This window comes from Macaca mulatta, chromosome 18 (assembly GCF_049350105.2).
Source record: "Macaca mulatta isolate MMU2019108-1 chromosome 18, T2T-MMU8v2.0, whole genome shotgun sequence".
Lineage (NCBI taxonomy): Eukaryota > Metazoa > Chordata > Mammalia > Primates > Cercopithecidae > Macaca > Macaca mulatta.
Window position 1 is genome coordinate 53,424,453 of NC_133423.1, and position 18,822 is coordinate 53,443,274.

The 18,822-nt window shown below is 36.5% G+C and overlaps 1 non-coding gene across 1 annotated transcript; it reads right to left on the reverse strand.

The window, feature by feature from the left end:
• Positions 1–17,903: 17,903 nt before the first annotated feature.
• LOC114673939 (U6 spliceosomal RNA) lies at positions 17,904–18,007 on the reverse strand. Its single transcript, XR_003724777.1, has one exon. It is a non-coding gene; the product is annotated as a U6 spliceosomal RNA (small nuclear RNA).
• Between the last annotated feature and the right edge of the window lie 815 nt (positions 18,008–18,822).

Below are 18,822 nucleotides of genomic sequence, written 5' to 3' on the forward strand. Positions count from 1 at the left end.
ATTGGAGCCAAGATAATGCAATCACCTTTCAGACTATTTAGCTTGATTGAAGAACTTTGAGGAAAATTTACACTAGAAAAAAAAAAACCTTAAAGACCATTTTTAGAAACATGTATATGAAAGTGATAAAATAACTCACCCCTGTGTAATAAAACAAATAATTATGAGCCTGCGATTTATTCCATTGTCCTTTCCTATTGCATCTGATAGATTTAGGATGACAAGAAAAGCGTCACAAAGTTTCACAAAATACTAGAACTGGAAGAGAACTTTGAGGCTTATATTCCCATTTCCTTATCTTACTAGATAAGAAAATTGAGTTTCCAGGAGGTTAAAAGAGCAGCTTTAGGTCTCAGAAACTTCTTACCTCCAGAGTTTAATTGCTCATCCAAGCAAGGTGTATAAATAGGACATACAGAAAGGACTTCAAAATCAAACACAAACACTGGTGATACAAGAGTGATAAATTGTACAAAAATTTGGAGAAAGAAAAATCACCTGTGCTGGGCAATCATGGGAGCCTTCATGGAACAGGGGGTGTTGAAATAAACCACACATGATGTGTGAAATTGAGTTTTGGGGAGAAAAACAAGAGGTTTATTTTTCAATTATAGGAAAGTAAGGACTGTCCCTCAGTTTGCCATGAGCCACCCCAATAATAAAATCCTTTATTAGTTGCAGCTTTGCCTTTTTGCCTTAGACAATAAACAAGTGAGGTTATTGTCTTAGTCCACTTCCATACTGCTACAAAGAACTTCCTGAGACTGGGTAATTTATAAAGAAAAGAGTTTTAATTGACTCACAGTTCAGCATGGCCGGGAAAGCCTCAGGAAACTTACAATCATGATGGAAAGCAAAGGGGAAGCAAGGCACCTTCTTCGCAAGGTGCCGGGAAGGAGAAGTGCCTAGCAAAGGGGAAGAGCCTCTTATAAAACCATCAGATCTTGTGGGAACTCACTATCATGACAACAGCATGGGGGAAACTGCCCCTATAGTCCAGTTACCTCCACCTGATCTGTCCCTTGACATGCAGGGATTATGGGGATTATAATTCAAGATGAGATTTGGATGGGGACACAAAGCCTAACCATATCAAGTTACTCTTCCAAAGTAAAAGTAATTAATGTCCACAGGAAAAGAGAAACTACCCTTAATTTAGTCTCTACAACTGGGAACAGTTGAGATATATGACTAACAAATTAGTTTATTCATTTAACCACGCTCTATCTAAGCAAACCAGACACCTGATTCATTACTGTTGAGATCATCATTTCAGCAACCACAGTGTCCAAGCCACTACTTACTCTGTCACTATTAGTTTATAATAGGCATACTTTTAGCCCCCTTGATATATCTATTTTTTGTCTCTCTTCTAACGTTGTTATATAATCTCCTTATGAAATTATTCATGTTCTTCCCTTAGATATTCTCGTTCTGCTACCTTATCACCAAATTTCTCAAATTCAACTGCTTTTCTAGACTCTTCCCTCTTTGGAAATTCCTGCTTTGTACAAGAAACCATCCTTAAGGTGCCCATTCTATTATTCCACTCTGTAGTGGAAGAAAAATGAGTTATGAATTTATTCACACTAAATTGTTTTTGTCCACAAGTGATTTTAAAAGTGCCTCTTTGGGGGCATTTTCAGTCTTGACAGTGGCTTCCTCTAAGAATCAGAAGAGCAGGAAAATGCAATTGCCTCCTCTAAGGTGAGCTGTGATATCAACATGTAATCTTTCTGGTGGGAAGTGGCAGGTGGGCAGTGGGAGTGGTGTTTACCACTGAGATTGAACAAAAGAGAAGAGAGGAAGCAAGGATTGGCAGAGCCCATCTCAGCACCACTCAGGAGAAAAGAATTGTTCTAGGACCCTAGCTATCTCAGCGCATTAAGATAGTCCTGGATTTGGGGAAGGTAACCCTTGGCCACACCACCCTATCAGTAAGGAGGTGAAGACTTAGATTCCTTTTTACTCCCCTTTTTCCTGTTCCTTGAACACAAGACTATCTTCTTCTCACGGTTGGGCTGGCTTACCTGTAATGTCTGCACTGGCCATTTGGAATTTGAATATTCCAAATTTTGCTGCATTATGATTTCTCAATATATGCTACCTAAATCAGCATTCTGTTTCCAAACATATATCCTACACATTTAGTGGATGCGAGTGTTCTGTGAGTGATGGGAGCACAATCTGCTGACAGAAGTCAGGTTTCGGCACCAGCACGACTGAAAGTCAGTTTCAGGTCCAGAGCAGATCCCCAGAACAATGAATGCCACCGCTCGGGATGCCTCCTGGCTGAAAGCCTGCTGATCGTTCCTAACAAAATTTTCACTATGTTTTTATCTATCTTTGGCTGTTTAAGAATCTTTTTTTCCAAGAAAAGAAACATGACTTTTTAAAGGAATCCTTGGAGGCATAATGTTTTTATTTAAATTGATGCTTTTTGATGACAGACTTTTATACATTGAGGCAGATTAGTGGTAAAGATAACTCTGATCAACCTTTGATCAGGTTGATTCCTGGGACACAGCTAATTCCTAGTGCTCAGGCAGCACTTACTCTCTCTGTACATTAAGTTGGCTCTGGTGATCACTTTACCCTTCTGTGAACATGTGGCTTGAGATTCCTGAAAATCTTAGATGGAGCCTATCGTGCCAGACATCTTTCTGGGCTAAAAGGGGTGAATATGCAGACTGGGCTCCTGCAATAACCAGAAGCTTCCTTGCCTTTGGGTAGGAAAAAATAGGGGAAGAATATTCTTATTGTAATCACAGCTCGTCTGTCCGCAAATCAACAGTTCAGGGCCACCCTGTAATTATACAAAAGTGACCTTCTGTGAAAAATTTCTCTGGTCCTTTCCTTGACCTCCAGGTAAAGGGGAAGTGGTTGTTTAAGTTTCAATGACCATCTATGTCCATCCCCATCTACAAAGAAGTCCTTACCATGCGGCAACTTGGGCTGTAGCAGTTGCAAAATGGTATTTCTCAGTCCCTTCTGTGTCCAGATGGCTGGTTTAAGCATCATGAGGTGAAAGGGAAAAAAAGGAAAACATTAGCACAGACAGAATCGTAGCTTGTTTGCAGAAAATTAGAAGATGCGCGCTTTGATTCCTTTGCTTCTCCCTGTCCCCACCTCCAAATGGCTTAGAATTAAAATAGGGACAAAAAACATCTCCAGATTTATTTGGCTCTGCCATATTAACCATAAAAAAGATCTAGCCTGTTCCAATCTTAACCCAGCAGTAAACTATAAATCCAACTTCCCCTCTCTGCTGGGGAAATAAAATCCAAATACAGTAGCATCCAAATAATTATCAAGAGTTGAGCTGTGCTGGCAGGGTGCAATGTACAAGATTCAATTTTAACTAGTGATTACAGACCGGCAACCTTCTAGCCCTGAATGTCAAACGGCCATGTCACTTTCTCCTGTCACGGAGTATGTCAGGACTCACCGCAGCCTGGTGACTTTTCATCAGAGGTAATGAATCTTGTACTCCTGAGATGGGAAATGTCACAGTGCCTCCATCCCCTCCTTCTCCCTCCACCCCCACCCCTCATTCCCTTCCTGCCTCCTGTCCAGGTCCTAATAATTAGGAGAAAGATGTTGTTTGTGACATTGCTTTTCACATCCGCACCAGGGCCCTGCTGCTGTCGATTTACATTGTGTGGTCAGTACTCAGCTTGCAACCATACGTGATGAAATGGCCACCTCAGTAGACAGTTTATGGTGCTGGAGTCTCATGCATCATGTTCTCTTGTCCTTGAGCAATAAAAAGGAAAAACAGTTAAGCTCTGACCTTACAGCCTATATGGTTTGGGGCTCCAGTCCAACTCCTGATAACTTGCCTTTAAATCTCATGAACTTGGTGCCTTTTGTTTCTGACCTTTCTGCTTCTGAGATGCCATTTGGGGCACGAATGAGGATGGAACCTAGATCTACATGAGTAGTGACAGGGAAAGAGGGTGTGTGGTTTTCAATGATGTCTCTTAACTCTGAAAGTTTGGTATCCAACATAAAATGAAACTGGACATTTTATTATTGTTTATTTTTATTTGTTACCTAATGAAAAAAACAGATGATAAAAATACAAATATAACCACTGCTTTTGAAAACTATCAGCTATCTTAAACTTTTAACCCCGGGATCTTGGAGGCTTGGAAGGAATATGTATGAATTAAATAAGAAAAATAAGTATATCTATGTGTACTAAGAACATTTCCTTTACCTTTCATACATTTCATCATTTTAAAACACACTGAGTATCTATCATGTTCAACATAGCATGCAAACCTTTGAAAGATATAACATAGCAATGTACAGCATGATTCCTGCCTTCACTTAACATGAGCAGGACGACACGTGCCTGGTAGGTATAAAACAAGGAAATATGTAGTAAGTGGAAGGATATAGTCTGTCCTGTCCCACAAGTCACAGTTAAACTCATCCCAGATAATGGAAGAGACACAAAGCCAATATAATCTGAAGTCACAGAGTCAACCTAAGAAAAGGCATCAAAGAAACACAATATGTGTCAACACAGTACAACATTGGGTGTTAGGGCTAGGAACATCTCTGCATTTGGCTGCTGTAATTAGGTATCCTATGTAACACAGCAGTAAATTATAGCTGAGGTCAGTTGACCCACTGTCATCGAATGAAAGTCAGATGAGACAGAAAAATCAAGGCTAATCATGGTGTCAAGAATGGATCCAAAGGACCTGCGGGTCAACTTGTTTCCCTTGCTAAGTAGGCACTTTGTTGTTTTCTGAACATCTTAGTGCTCTCTTAGCAATAAAGATTCTAGGAGAAACACTCAAACCTAATGTACCAAGGCCATGCAAAGAAAGTTTACTATTTCTAAATTGGAGACTCACCTGCCTGCCTTCCTCCCTTCTTTCTTTTCCCCCATGTGATGTTCCAGACTTCAAACTAAGCCCAAGAAATGAAACACTAAGCAAGACAAACAGGATCCTTGTCATAATATAGCCTAAAACTTGGTGGAAAAAATGGGCAAGTTTCCAGGCAATTAGAACACAGCGATAGGAAAATGAGAGAGGCTGCCACATGCTAATGGAGCCTTAATAAGTGTAACTGCCCCAGACCAAGGAGAGTAACAGGGAGAGCATTCCAAAGGATGCTCAAAGGTACACAGAATGCCTTTTTCCTTGATTCTCCAGGGAGCCATGAATCCCTGGATACATTTGAGCTTCTTTTATGGGGTCTAAAATCTCCTCCCTCAGGCACTAGAATGGGTGTCCTCACTGAGAGAAATGGAGGATCCCCCTGATTAACACCAGTGTCTTTCTGCTCAGTGGTTAAGTGTGAAATTTAGAGGAGACTTTCAATGACAAAATGGGGCTGCATTTGAGGCATGTATAATATTCTGATCAAGATTTCATGAAGTCATAACACATAGCATAACATACCTTCTCCTTCCTTTTATCTTCTCTGTGCCATTACAAATTTATTAGGAATTAGGATTGGGCAGTAAACTTAGGCATTTTTCTCTAAACCATCCCTTGAAGTATTACAGAAAGTTGATTTTCAACTTCATTCTCCTTGAATCTATATTTTATTTGTTTTTATTTTATGTTTTAAATGTATTCAATAATTGAGACCCTGACATGTGGCAGGCAAACTTCAAGTCGTTGGGGGATCCAAGAGTAAATAAAAACAATAGTTCTTTTTTTGTTGCATAATTAGCAGTCTAGAAGGGGAGACAGATGTGGATACATAATTACATTGCAATATTATGCCTGTTTTGATATGGGAAGCAATGAATTGTGCTAGACATTCTCCATATACAAAGTGTGGGATTGTAGTCCAGCAAAGTTTATGGATCTTAAACAACAACAACAAAAAATCAAATGTAGATTAGCCAGTGTATCTATTTGGTTTAAATAAGCTGCAAGCTGCCATTTCAAAATACAGAGGTGATTCTCCCCTGACAATTAGGGCTATTTGTAGCTTCACAGGTGGGGGAGATGCGGCTGTGGTCCTGGGATGGTCCCGGATAGTCCTGAAGTGAGGGAGGGGACAGGTGTGGCTAACAAAAAGAATGTTCCTGCATGCTCCCTAATTGGACAAGTTGCATGACAGGCACATATATTTGGGAAAGCCTCTTTTGAGTCAAACTGAATTAAATTGCAAATGTTCTCTTTTCATCACCAACCCTTAGTCTCTGGTCTTATCTTCAAGTCAGATTGATTGAAATGCATTTCCCGTGAGACAGAGACGCCCTGCCCAATGAAGCTGAGAGGATAGGTGAGTATTTGTACAGGAAATCACCAAAGGGACACAACCTCCTTGCAGTGCAGGTATGTCTGGGATGATGTTGGGTTGGCACAGAAATCAAACTCTAATTAGCCACCTCACAGGAAATTATTATAAAGAGAAATTATTCTGTGTGAAACTATCATGCTAGATGCACGTCATTACACATCTGTCAAAACACATACAACGTACAGCATAGAAAGTGACCCCTGATGTAAACTATAGACTTTAATTCATGGTAATGTATCGATATTGGCTCATCAATTCTAACAAATGCATATACTAATGTAAGATGTTAACAATAGGGGAAACTCCAAGTAGTGGGTTGATAAAGGTATATGGGAAGTCTCTGTACCTTTATTCAATGTATCATAAACCTAAAAGTGCTTTAAAAATGTCTATTTAAAAAATGATTTTTTACAGTGTTATACTCATGTAATCAATCATTGGTCCTCTTGCTAGTCATGAGCTATGAAGTAGGGTCCACATATTTAATTTTTAATTTTCTACTGAGTTACTTAGTGAACATTTATTGAATGAAAACAAGAATATTAGGGTTTTAGAAATAAACTTCTTGTTAAAATAATATGAAACTGAGATGCGTAGGAATCCAGACAAAAGAGGATGGTTGCAGTGTGAAAGAGATGTTGGCCTGCTTGGTGCAAAAGTGGGGTTCATTGGACAGCATAAAAGTGCCTCCACTTGACTGGAGAAGCACCAAGATCTTGGTCCATGGCTATGGAAATGTGCAAATGTAGCTCCTTCTACCTCTCTACTCAAGGTCTTAAGATTACCTTTTCTGGAATGTCCATATAGCTACATTCATCTTATTATCTTGAATTCTGACAAAAAAAAATCTGAGAGTATACAGGAAAAAAAGAAAAAAAAAAAAAAGCTGTCATACTTGAAGCCAAGAAATACCATCATGAAAATTCAATTTAAATGCAAACTTCATAAATTATATTTCAAATAGTCCTAAGAGGACTAATTAATAATTGCAAAGTGCTTTGAAGATGGAAAGTGCTAAATTAATGTCAATATTTATTTATTAATAATCAGAGAAGGTGATGCTGCCATCTTGAACTTACGTCTTTTACTATCAAGTGCTGACTACTACCATGATTTAACCCTCTTAATTGCCCTCTCTAGCCACCATTGCCATATGGAAATTCTACACTTTATGGTTGTGTTTAGTATTTCGTTATTTTAAAATATTGCCAGTTCTATGTATACGATTAGAAAGAATTTCTGTACCTTTCATGCAGGAAAGCTGTGCTTTACAATGGCCCCTGACAAATGTGACATCATATAAAAACAAGCTGGGGCACAGTGGCTCACGCCTGTAATCCCAGGACTCTGGGAGGCTGAGGTGGGTGGATCACCTGAGGTCGGGAGTTCGAGACTAGCCTGACTAACATGGAGAAATCCCGTCTCTACTAAAAAATAAAATACAAAATTAGTCAGGCATGGTGGCATATGCCTGTGATCCCAGCTACTCAGGAGGTTGAGGCAGGAGAATCACTTGAACCTGGGAGGTGGAGGTTGCAATGAGCCAAGATCACACCATTGCCCTCTAGCCTGGGCGATAAGAGTGAAACTCCATCTCAAGAAAAAGAAAAAAAAAATTGCCCTTAATAATTAGCTCTAAATACAGTGACCATCACAAAGTAGGTGCCCAGGGACCAGGTTTGAGTTGCTAAATAAATGAGAAAAAAAACACAACAAATTAATCTAGTCTCTTTTATACACATTGAAATGTTACCTTTAGACATACTTCATAACCATTTGTAGCATTGGGAAACTTGCTTCATATGTATATATTGAATCTAAAAAAAAAGCTACCATTTTATTCATTTCATGAATGCTGGTTTGTAATTTTCACCATCACATATGTTTTCTAACAGTCCACATGTAAGTTCTTACTTCCAATTATGGTTCAAGGTATGCCTGTGGAAAGAAGACTATTGCATGCACCGAAGGTGTGGTTTACAAAGGTACCTAAAGAAATTGACTTTCATATAAAAAGAAGTTACAATTTGTAGTTAACAAAAAAGCTCAACAAATAAATAAAATGTTAAATATACCTGAATAGCTATCATCACAAGCTCAAATATCAAGAGGGTTTCTTGGATTTTAAGTGAAAGTTAGCTGTTTTGTATTGTCCAGAGTGGACATGTTGTAGGAATTGCTAGCAGAGCTTGGAGGCCATGACTCAATTTCTGTCTTTCAGTCTCTCACTAATTACTAACTATAGAGAGTTAGGACTGTGGTGTGGAAGATGCTCATCTGCGCCAGTTGGGTTTTTTGTTTCTTTCTTTGTTTATAATTTCAACTGTTATTTTAGATGCAGAAGGCACACGTGCAGGTTTATTACATGGGTATATTGTGTGATGCTGAGGTTTGGATTATAAATTATCCTGTCACCAAGTTAGTGAGCATAGTAACAAATAGGTACCATAAAAAACCTACCCAACAGATTTTTCAGGCCTTGCCTCCCTCCCTCTTTCCCACCTCCAGTGGTCTCCAATGTTTCTTGCTCACATCTTTATATCCATGTCTACCCAAATTTTAGCTGTCACTTATAAGTGAGAACATGTGGTATTTGATTTTCTATTACTTCATTAATTCACTTGGGATATTGGCATCCAGCTCCATCCATATGGCTGCAAAGGTCATGATTTCCTTCTTTTATGGGTGTGTAGTATTCCATGGTTTACAAGTACCACATTTTCTTCAAAAGTCAAAAATAACAGATGCTGGCAAGGCTGCTGAAAAAAGGGAACACTTATACACTGTTAGTGGCAAGGTAAATTAGTTTACCTACTGTGGAAAATAGTTTGGAGATATCTAAAGAACGTAAAACAGAACTACTGTTGTACCCGGCAATCTCATTTCTGTGTATATACCTAAAGGAAAATAAATCATTTTCTCAAAACACACATGCACTCGTATGTTTATCACAGCAGTTCTCACAATAGCAAAGGTATGGAATCAACCCAGCTGTTTGTTACTAGTCAGAAATCACAATCCTCTGTAGGGAAGAGCAGCTATCTTTAGTTGACTATACATTGGGACAAGGATTATCACTCAGAAAAAAGGGAGCTGGCAGAAGAAAAAGGAACAGCCAGTAAAATTTTACCTAAATGAGATAAAGTTGTAGTCTTCAAAACCAAGATTTAAATCAATATAGAAAGGAGTAAGAGGAATGATACGTGGACCAGCAGAGAAATTCCACTTTGAATATGGCACAGTAAGTCCTGTTTGATAGGAAATGCTGAATGCCCTGGCTTATTTATTGAACAAATAAGTATATGTTAAGCACCTGACATTCAAAGCCCAAAATTTGGCTTTGTGCCTGACACACTTACATGTTATTGTGAAGATTTGACATGCTGTTTGTTCTTGAAGAATGCTCACCAACCCAACAGTATTTAGACTGAGACACTCAGCGTATGAGTGGCAACACAACCACCTGTGAAACCTTGCCACTTCCATGGGGCTTTGCTTAGTTCCTCAACGCATATTCAATAACTCCCAGATAGTACTCTTTTGGTTAAAAGCCTTCAAGAATAAGAGAAAATTAAGTAGCTAAAATTTTTAAAGGTAGTTTTGGACATATTGAATGCAGATCTCTTGGTAGAAAACTGATCTTGCAGAAAGCAAGAAACCTATATGATCATTTCTATATGGGCAAATTAGAGGGTGTACAAAAAGCTAAGCATGTCCTCTTTGTAATCAGCAACGTTTTCTGGTCTAAAACACCATTCATCGATTACGTGTGACAGGTTAATGCAAATTCTAAGTGACGAGAATACAATTGTAATGACATAGTTGTTTATTTGTTTTTCACGTTTTCTGATCTTATTTACCAGATTATACGTTTCTTAAGGATAGGGGCCAATTCTAACTTAAAATTTGTACCTATTGCTAGATACACACTCAGAACAGACGATCTGAGTTGTCTGTTGGCCCATCAATATAAAACAGACAAGAAACAATATATGCCAGTCTGCAGCTAAATTCTAATATCAGTACTACAGATACATGAAAAACCATGAGAAGAATCTTCAGTTTTACTATTTTGAAAGATGCTGATGCTCCACTTCTTAGTATGGAATTATAGGATGAAATGTATATATAAACCGAGGTTTAATTCCTGAAGCCAACTCAAATTGTTCATGATAGAGACAATGCTATTAAACTTACTGTCCTGTCTTCACTTATACTGTTGTAATGTTAGTGCCACATCCATAGCAGCTGGGTGCTGTTGGTGGCTATATTCACACTAACAGCCCAGGTATTCTCTAAATATTCATTGCTAATATATTTGGGAAATAACAAGGCATCTTTTAACTGTCTGCTACTTCTACTGCAAATATATTTTCTTTCCTCTGGTTTCCTATATATCCATCCTATTGGTTAAGAGGTGAATTGCTCTAAAACTGACATTTTAAGAATTTTTTTTTATGGTTTGGCTTTTCCGACACACTATTCCCCCACATATTTGTAAGCTATGTACAACGGTTACCTATACTCTGCAGAATATGGCACCATATTCTCACCACCTCCCACCCATCTGTGAGGTAAGGCAGGGCAGGTGAAGGGAAGGGTGCTGTAAGCTGCTCTAAAATGTCATCAAATAAATTACTTGTGAATGTCAACATTATGTCTCAGCCTAATTCCTAAGAGATTATATTGAAATAAAGTTACTTGAAAATCTCTGGAATTTTATTTTAGGAAGAAGCATTGTTTCAGTCTGAGGTACATTTTTGACTATTTTAATACCTTCTACCTTTTACTGCACATTTTTCTAACCGTCCTCAAATCTTTACCACCACATTCATGTTTCCTACTAAATAAGAGCCCTTACCCATTGTCTGCCATCCATTTTGCAGTTTTAATACTGAGGATGTTTCCTTCCAGAGGGAAATCAACTACCTTAAACTGCTGGATGTTTCACCTCTTATGTCCTTTATACTCCCTTCAGTTATGTTCTCTTTCTTAACTCCTAAGCACTCTTGTTCATTCTCGTATTTTCATTTTAAAGTTATGTTTCCTTATAAAGACTTTTTGAGTTTCCCAAGAAGGTAACTGTCAACCTTGGAAAACTTTCAAAGGTTGGAATTATGTCCTATGATTTCATATGTTCTATCATATCTGGCACAGTCCTGGGCATATTGGAAATGAGTATATTTTATTAGACATTTGATTGATTGAATCTCTATGGTACAGAGCACACCAGAGACAATCATTATTTCAATTTGTTGTGGTTCTGTGCTTGGTAGATAGGTAGTCTAAGCACAGTCAAGACAGATTTCTGAATACAGCATAAGATAACTACTTAAAATTTTTGGAAATTATGTGATCTAAGTTATAATATAGTTTTTATTATACTTTACAACTTCATACAGATTAACATGCTTTTTTTCCTAGTTTTCAAAAAGAGAACAACAAAAATAAATAACATTACAGAGGCATAAGAAAATTGTGTGGTCTCTCTCTCTCACACACACACATACACACACACACACACACCTGCCTGTATATATCACATAAACTCCATATGAAACACTGAGCATCTTTGTTGGGGCTTTGACAGCTAAATTAAATTAAGTTAAATCAAATACCTTGCATTGTATGTTTAAGTTGCCATTCAAGTAGTACAGATTTTTCTGCCTGTCATTTAGAATGAATTCAGTACCACAAGTTTTCCATTGAATGAACAGAGCTAACTGAGGGTATCCAAGAAGAAACCTTCGTAGATAATTGGCTAGATCTGGGAGCTAGTGTAGCGGAACATGATTCCAGATTGAATCAAATTCTGGAGCTTTCCTTAAGAGAGGACTGAAGGATGAAAGGGGAAGTTTATGTGCCAATTAAAGAATGGTTTGTCATTTCATTTTATCAAACGTTATTATTTTTGCCTGATATGCAAAAGATTTCATGAATATAGTTAAGAAAACTTGATATCTGGTTTTATATATTATGAATTAGAACAAGGGCAATTTTCTGGAAATCGGAAGAACAATCAGGATTCTGTCTTTCAATTTTTTTTTTATTTTGAAAGAAAACTATTAGCTTCATGGAGACATTGATAGAATTGTCACCATAACATTAAAAATGCACAAAGAAGTCCTAGGCTGAAAGTTATCTCATATACAATATAAACGCTTCATTGGCAATACAGAGATTAAAATTATTTTAAGTCCAAGCAAATATCTTTGTATTTGATGCTAAAAAATTAAATACAATTACACTTAGTAAATCATCAATTATTTTTCATGTTCATGGATATATCACTAAGATTAAAATTGGTCTCTTTTATTATCTACCCCGGGTGTTCAGTTTTTCTTTCTCTCTTTCTCCCTCCCTCCTTCTGTAATTCTTCCTTTTCTCTTTCTCTCTCTTTTTTCTTTTCTCTTGGTCTCCATCCACTCATCCTTTTTTTATTTTATCATCATAATCTCTTTACATTTCAACCATGTATTGTGTTCCCCATTTATATTTTCTTTAATTTATACTTTGGTTTCTATTATCTGTCTACAGCTACACAATATCATATCTAAAGGCATAAAAGCAGACATATTTAAATATATCTGAGTGTTCTGTGACTGCGAAGATATTTATCATAAATTATTCTGCTGGCATACATCACATGTGGTCTATATTATAAAATTTATGTTTTTTTTTTTTGTAATTTTAAGGCTAGATACCTCCATGTTCAAATCACAGTTTGATTCTTTAGCCTTCTTCCGTTCTTTAGTCACTCCATCAAATGCTTATTTAACTCTATTTTCTGTCAGATCCCAGGTTCCTTTGAGGGTACTGTCTTACTCATCATTGAATTTTCCATAACATTTAGCATAATGCATTGTACATAATGTGTGCCTATTGTGTCTTTGATAAATTAATGAATCATTTATGTTTGATTTCAATGGATAAGATGAGACCAACATTTCAATTGTAAATATTCTTCTCTATTTTTCCTATAGGCATACTAAGGTTACTAAGATAGCATACCCTGAAAACTCAATGCAACTTTCTGTTCTATGTGGCAATGGAATTCTGTTTTTCCCTAAACAACCTCAGTGTCTACTTTTGCTGCTTGTGGCCAAAGAACAGAGGGTCTATAAGGCCTCCAGAGGATTTCAGAGTTTCATTCACTATAGTCTTTGTGAATGTCACACTTAAATGTTGTTCAGTGCTCAGTATGACAGCCATAGATGTAGAGTCTTACCCTCCCTGACAATTCACCCAACCTCACAATTCAGAAACCAAGTTGGTACCAATTGACCTTGCCTGGGTTGTGAGCTTTGTAACCTGTGTTGCACACTATTGTTGTATGAGACATTTTCTTCTCTTACTCTGTGCACTTGGAAGTTAGAAATGAAGACATTTCCAAATTGTTAGAACATTGAAGACATGACAAAGGAGAAAGCAACAGTTCTTCTGAGTAGAATAACTCAGCCATGTATAATGGGAGCATGGGGTGTTCTCTCTATGAACATAAGCGACGTTCACAGAATGACCTTTCCCTTGGCAAGATGCCTAAGTGGAAGACTCTATTATAAATGAAATTCACTGTAGGTGTATAACCCAACACATTAATGAATAGAATTTTTTAATGGCATTGTTGTCTAAGGAAACGTCCAGAACTGAGCCAAAGGATCAGCAGTGATTTATGGCTCTTGTTAATTTTTAAAGACGACTTAAGGAATGGAACAGTATCTTCAAACTATTCCGGGAGAACATCAATGGAAAGATTTGGACTTGTAATTATGTAAGATAACTTACCAGATGACCTAATTAAAAATACTTTTATTAAGTAAGTGCTCTTATTTGACAAACAAACAAGTGTTATTAATAGGAATTTATTTTCTAGCTACCCTCAGCACTTCCAATAAATGGAAACTCTTTCTTATCCCCTGCCATGGACCATGATAGAGCTTACTGGAAAGTTGTCCTTGTCATCTTTCTTCTCTGGTGTGCTCCTCAGAGGTATTGAGGGTTGCCTTGATTATATGGGCTCCAAAACTAGGGTGTAAAATTCTTTTTTTTTCTATCTACAGCCATAGTCACAGGGTATCCTTCTAGTCCAAAAGTACTTATGCTGCCACTTACAAAACATTGACACATCTTTCTTCTTTTCCCTTTCTCCATTAAATGTAAACTCACCTCTCACTTCTCTGCCATTTGCCAGGTTTCTTCAAAGGTAGTACCTTAGTTGCCATTGAATTTTCCATCATATTTAGCACAAAGCATTCCAAGCATTCTTGGTAAATACATGAATCATTCATATTTGATTTCAATGGGTAATAAGTGGGATGAAATTCAAATTTCAAATTCAAATATTCTATTTTATGAAGTATCTCCATGCACAAAAGCCCAGCTGTGAACACTAGCCTCTGTCTCTTTTAATCACCTCCACCATTTTCAGTTGATTTTTTTCCCCAGCAGATGTTTTCATGCTCCAGTATTCTCTAGCACTTCACACATCTTGCATTACTACTTTAGCTTGACCAACAATTCTTCTAACTCAATGTAACGTAAAATTTGACTCTGGCTTGATGCACAGAGATGCAGGTGGAGAAATGTCATTTGTTTCTTCTTCCCATCCCTATAGGACTCTAACCATCAGTTTTATGTTTGGGAAAAATGTTAAGGAATGTGGAGTCAAAGGAGGTTTGGACATATAACTTTGAATAAGACAGTCATGGTTGATATAAATGAAACCACAATCCAAATGGGATATCAGAAGCAGGGGGAATGAGTGATATATACCAGGAACTGGACTACATCACTGAAATCCCAGAAATTTGAGAAGGACAAGAGCAAAGGGAAGTTAATAAAAGCAGATGGACAGAAGGGAGGCCTGGATAGATTTTGAAAACCATGTTGCTGTCAACACTGAATATTTTGAGTAGACACGATTTTATACACCAAACATAGGATGGATTTAAGCACCAATAAATCACCCACAAGTACTTGTGAAAATATTTTTCAGGAGCACCATATGTATTCTTATAAGAACTGAGGAAAACGACTGGGGAAATATTTATAGAAGCAGGAAATTACAAAAATAAAACCTGAATTTGAGATTTTTTGAGAAACAACATCTAAAATGCAAATAGAAAACCTAGTAAAATGTTTTAGTTTTTCTGATACTCACTACTATCATTATTTTTTATTTTCAATTCCACTAAGTCATTGCAATTAGTTACATTTAGAAGAAGAACTGCTAGTTTAATAACAGAATTTGGGGATGGTCATGTTCAACTTTGTCCTGAGACCCAGTCAAAAAAGAAAAAAAAAAAAAAAAAAAAAGACAAAGCAAGAGAAAGGGCTATTGACTGAAATCCTGGCTTTCATTTGTTTCTCCTTTTCCTACTGTTTTATTATCAAATGGCTTAAAAACTATTAAAACTATCATAATGTACTTTGTGTCTAGGTAACACTAATAATGCCTCCTTGCATTATACCTGTTCAAACTTAGCGCTTGTGGCTCTCACTAAGGACATACTGTGTACCACTGCAGATGCAAAAAGTGTGATGTATTTCTTAATTTTCCAAGTACATAACATGATCTCTGGTTGAATATGGTGATAAAGTACCTACACTTGCCTCTATTTATCTAAAATGTGGGAGAATAAAAACAGAATTAAATCCATAAACCTGACCGGCAAAGAGAATGGGAGAAGAATCGTTATCCAATATCAGATTTTGAAGCACTATTGAGAGATTAAAAAATGAATGGGAATGATACATTTGAACAAAGATGGTTAAGGAATCTACAGTCAAAAATTAACATAGAAAGGAATGGCAGGAAAAGAGGGAGCTAACCTTTCAAGCAAACCCCAAAGGGTTTTGGAAAAAATTGGTAGTCATAGAGGGTGGAATTACAAAAGGGGTGCAGAATTGGTAGGGGAGAGTAGAGGGTCTGATTAAAATTCTGTCCCTGGGACAAGAAGCCAATCAGCTCTCTGCTCCTCTCTTCTCTCTCCCACGTTCCTGGATATAAGAAGGATACAAAAATGTTCACATTGATTCTAACCAAAATAAAACCAAGCAAAATGACAATAATCATTGTAACGCAAATAATGACCTCTTCATTTAAAAAATGTAATGTATTGATTGGGTTGGACTAGAAGCACTAGTGAGTGCTGGTATCACAGAATAAATTTCTTCCTGCTTTGGCAATCCCTTATTAAAAGCCTGGCATCTTAGTGATTTATATGCCTAGCTGGCCAGGTCAGATTCCTGATTGAAGAAGAAATATTGTGGGGAAAACAAGCTTACCTACACCACAGTAGAGAGCATTTAGTTCACTACCTGGAAAAGTCAGCCAATAACTCTTGTTTTAAATATGCTAAAAATAACCTATAATCACTCAGGAATATAAAAAAGCAGCATCAAATTGAGAAAATAAGTACATAAAACAATTATTGTGAAAACAGAAATAACTCACGAAGGAGAAGAAACTCAAAAAGAAAATCTAATTATTCTTTTCAGAGAGATTTGAAAGATACCACCAAAAAAAAAAATCAATAAAACAAAATGAAGGAGCTCAATATGAACATAAAGGAAAATGGACAATGAGGCAGAAAATATGACAAAATATACAATGGGTAAAAGAAAACCTGAGATAGCCAACATCTAATAAATATGAGCTCTGGGAGAAGAAAGAGGAAAATAGAAAGGAGGAAATAAGCAAAATAAAATACAGGAAAGATTTGCATATCAGAAAAAATACATGAGTTTTTCTATTTAAAGAGGACTTCAATTACACAAAAATCACAGATGGAAAAAAATCAAACAAACAAATCTCCTACTCCTAAAAATATCATTAGGCAATTTCAAACATACAAAAAAAAAAAAAAAAAAACCCATCTCAAACTGTGCCAGTTGCTGTGGCAGAGGAATTATAACTTTGCCTATAAATGCCCAGATCTGATCATGACTCTATTTCCTGTTCTTCAATTCATTTGCCAAAGGTGGTCACCTGCCTGCATCAAATGCACAAGGTCCAGAAAGCTCAATCACCGCATGCACGTATAAGAGAGAAGGAAAAATTATTTGGTAACAGCACCCAAAAATGTCTGCAACTATTGTTTCTACATAACTTTATTAAAAAGTATGTGCATGGAGATCTAGTATAACGAGTGAAAATTGAAAAAAATATGGAGAAACATGTTAATTTTACAGAGTAAATCAAAAGATATGGGTAAGAGCTAAATTATATGCTACATGTATAGTATCTATAAATAACATAAAATGTACAATTTTGACCATTTTTAAGTTTGTGGTTAGGTGGCATTAAGTTCGTTCAAAATTGTTGCGCAGCTTTCTCTACAATTAATCTCCAGAACCTTTATCTTCCCAAACTAAAACTCTATAATCATTAAATGACAACTTCCTATTCACCTCTCTCCACAGTTCCTAGCAAACATTCTACTTTTGTCTCTATGAATTTGTCTACTTTAGGTATAAGTAGAATCATATAATATTTGTTCTTATGTATCTGATTTATTTCACTTATCCTAATGCCTTCAAGTTTCATTCATGTTGCAGCATGTGTAAAAATTTCACTCTTTTTTAAAAGGCTGAATAAATTTGAAACACTTCCCAAATTCCTCATAAGTTTGAAACACTTCCCAAATATGCATGCCATCCTTGAGCAGGGGTCATGCTAATCTCTGTATTATTTCAATTTTACGGTATGTGCTGCTGAAATGAGCACTAAAGATTTTTTAAAAAATTGTTTAATAACAATGATAAGCAACTAAAAATCTAATAATGGAGAGGAAGATTAAAAGTAAGGGTCATATAAATGGGTTTAATATTTACCTTCAACAGATAGGAAATGGTAATACCTATATGTTATAGATCAAAAGTCATATTAGTGCCTTGGAAAAGTTATGAATGTTACCTCTACAAGAAGCAAAATTTTTGAAAAAACAACAAGGAATTACCCTTAGAACAGGGACTAGGTAGTTGTAAAGATAGAGCAAGAGAAAGATGTTTTTATTTTAAGGTATTCTGCATTTTTGGTTTTATTACATACACACACACACAAAAAATTATAAGCAGTGTCTCCAACTACACTACTACTTCATAACTAGAATTGTAATCCAGTACTCTTCACATTTAATTGTATTTTTATGACACCAGAGTGCCTCTCCCAAAACACTTTTATGAAGACTCTGCCAACCTGAAATAATCAAAAAGATCAGAATTCAGATTATTCAAGCAAAAATCTGGGGACCGTCATTAGGGAGACACAGACTCCAGAGAAATGGGGTCAGTGTTCCAAAGTTAAAAGTTAGGTTCTTGCTTATATAGGCAGAAAACAAAGAAATTTGAGAGGAATACAAAATGTTCTATACAAGATTGTCTTATGAGTTACAACAATTTAATTAGTAGAGTCTTTTTCATACAGCTCATTTTCATTTCCTTTCCAGTTTGAAAGAGTATACATAACATTCCATCTAAATACAATACAATAGCCATGAAGTCTTTGTGTGGGAACGGTGAGAGGGAAATTAATCTATAATG